This window comes from Mastomys coucha, chromosome X (assembly GCF_008632895.1).
Source record: "Mastomys coucha isolate ucsf_1 chromosome X, UCSF_Mcou_1, whole genome shotgun sequence".
In the NCBI taxonomy this organism is placed as follows: domain Eukaryota; kingdom Metazoa; phylum Chordata; class Mammalia; order Rodentia; family Muridae; genus Mastomys; species Mastomys coucha.
This window is the reverse complement of record NC_045030.1, coordinates 72,506,272-72,509,103: the sequence shown is the minus strand read 5'-3', so window position 1 is coordinate 72,509,103 and position 2,832 is coordinate 72,506,272.

Below are 2,832 nucleotides of genomic sequence, written 5' to 3'. Positions count from 1 at the left end.
CACTTTATTAATGAAGCCCAGGGAAGAAGTCCAGTTAGCATGGCAATCTGGACTGTAAACAACTACTTCCTTCCCCTGATCTAGGTCTCCTAGTTTTAAGTGTCATAATGCACTTAATGTCTCCTCTGGGTCTCTGCTCTTCATGGAGACCAATGTGAATATTGAATACAAGTAGAGCTCAGGGCTGGGTGTCTAGCTCATTTGAGGCAGTCAAGGTATTCCCTCTCTTGAAGACTGAATACTGAACTTTTTTTTTTTCAGTTTTTCAAGACAAGGTTTCACTGTGTAGCCCTGGCTGCTCTGGAATTCACTCTGTAGACCAGGCTGGCCTCAAACTCGGAAATCCACCTGCCTCTGCCTCCCAGGTGCTGGGATTAAAGGCATGCGCCACCGGCCTGAATACTTAACTTTGAGATACCAATTATTTTGGTATATTCAGTATTTTTCATGGCAACTTGGCTTGCTGGAGTAAAATAAAATAAAGGTATATTTTTGTCATGGTATAAGAATTCCTATATGGTCTTGTCATCCCTAGAGAGAACTGCTAAAATTGCAATTGTGGGCCCATAGAAAAGTGTCTCAGTTACAGGAATACTCAAGAACTCACCAAAAGTAGCATTTGGACTCTGAGCACTTGTCTGATCACTCTCCATGGAGCTTTTACAAGAACCGTATTACATGTTATTCAAGTCGGAGCTGACAAACTAGCTGTCTTCTTGATGTCTGCTTGGGGTGAAACCTCCAGGAAATAAAATGGTGCTGGATACTCTGTCCAATGGCAGTTAACTTGCGGGAAATATTTTAAAAGATAGAACCCGCATGTTCCCGTGCTTGTGCCTCTGCCCTAGCCTTCACTATCGGCCAATGGCTGGCCTGTTTTTATCTCGTGGAGATTCTGACTCAGAAATTCAATCTCTCCACCCAGCTCTCTAGGTTCCCACTGGTTGTTGCTACCTCGCCAATCTGTGCTCCAAATCCCCCATGGCCTTTGTGGAGCACCTCAGGCAATCCCAGGCTTTGCCACTGTACCTTTTTCTCTTGAACCCAGACAAGCCGCTGCATGAAGGAAAAAGCGACACAATGATGACTCAGTTCAGAGACAATGATAACTCAATCTCTGGGTGGAAAAACTAAAACCTAATCTTGTAAGCCTTATTAAAGCCGATTCCTCTGGTGGTGAATCCTTGCGGATCCGCCATGATACCAGAAAACTCTAGCAGCGTCATCTTAGCCCTCTGTTGTCTTCCTTCCAAAAGGACCTAACTCCCTCCAGCTTCCTCTCTTCCTCCATCCAACCCGGAAGTCCTGCCTACTTGCTCAGTGATTGGCTCCTTTATTCATGGTTCACAAGAAGCCGCATATGACTCATCCCTCATTCCAGACAGCCTCTCCAGGGAGTGCAAACAGCACAGAGCCATCAATAACATTCTAGTTGCTAGAGTGTTGAGTTGCATCTTTGTTCTTCAGCCTTCACTAGCTAGGTCCCACTGCACATTATGCAAGCTTTTCTGTGCTTTAGCGCTTCTGTACTTTACTATTCATTGGGAGAGTCCTCAGGGCAAGACATTGGGCATCATCTGGAGGATGGTCAGAGAAGGTGGATCAAAATTTCTGAGAGAGGGTCATGATGCTTCAGTAGTTGAATGCTTCATCCAAGTTACTCATCCATAAACCAGCTCATATAATAATATCCATTTCTCAGTGGGTGTTAGGGAACATAATTACCACTTGTGAAATGTTTTCAATAGAAAGATGATACATCACAGCAAAGTATGATTCTCCCAATTGTGATCTTAAGCTCCCCCTGGGGCTTACTAACATAAAATTGCGTGAAACTGCTATTATAACAAACGATGACTATTACCCATAGTGATTCCAGATTAATGTTTAAAGTATTGCTATGTCCATGAAAATAACAACTCAAACTGGCTGGAATTGAATATGGTAAACTAAGTCCTCTTAGGACAACCATGAGGTTGTACCACTCTTAAACTTGAAAAGCAAACAGAATCCTTAGAGCATGCTTTAAGGATTTACAGATTTGGCACTTAAAAGAACAACTAGCAACAGCATTCTTTGCACATCTAACATACAATAGGCTATCCATAGGGCATGATCTCTCTGAACTTTCCTAACCAGGTGGAAAAGTAGATTTTTTTTTTTTAAAAAAATCTGTTTTATAGAGGAGAAAATCTGAACCTCGAAGATGTTAACTTGCCCAATAAGACAAACCTGGCAATTCTAAATTGTATGTCTGAGAGTGGAGGAAGCCAGATCTGAAGTGACCACCAAGTCTAAGCAAGAGTCAAGGAGACTCTGAACTAGATTAGGATACTTCAGGATGAGTTCCACATCTCTAGTTTGTCCACTCTGACGAATAGACCTGCTGTTAAGGACAGTGGGAACCCAAGATGAGAAGATGGCTGAGAGAGTAGATTACTGGTGCAGTGTAATGTGAGGTTTGGATGGTCAGGAAATCTGGGTAGCTTGGGGCATGGGAAGGAAGTTGATATGCAAGCTAGATTTACTGGCAACTTTGGTAGGTGTAGCCCAAGGTTCAGTCAATTTGAGGGGAAACCTCCAAATCCTGTTACCGGTCTGGGTGACAGGTGGCCAAGGTGACAGGTGTCTGGGATGGTTTCATTGCAGTACTCCAGTTCGGCGTTCTCCCTCCTTATGACTTCCATCCAGTCAGCGTTCCCCTCCCCAGAAGTTCACCTCTTCTTTTTGTAGAGGTTCTGTCCCACAGGCAGGTACCGGGAGCATAAAGAACCACTGCCAATCGGTAACCTCCCGCTTCTGGCGAGCTGAGGATGGGGGTGGGGATATGGA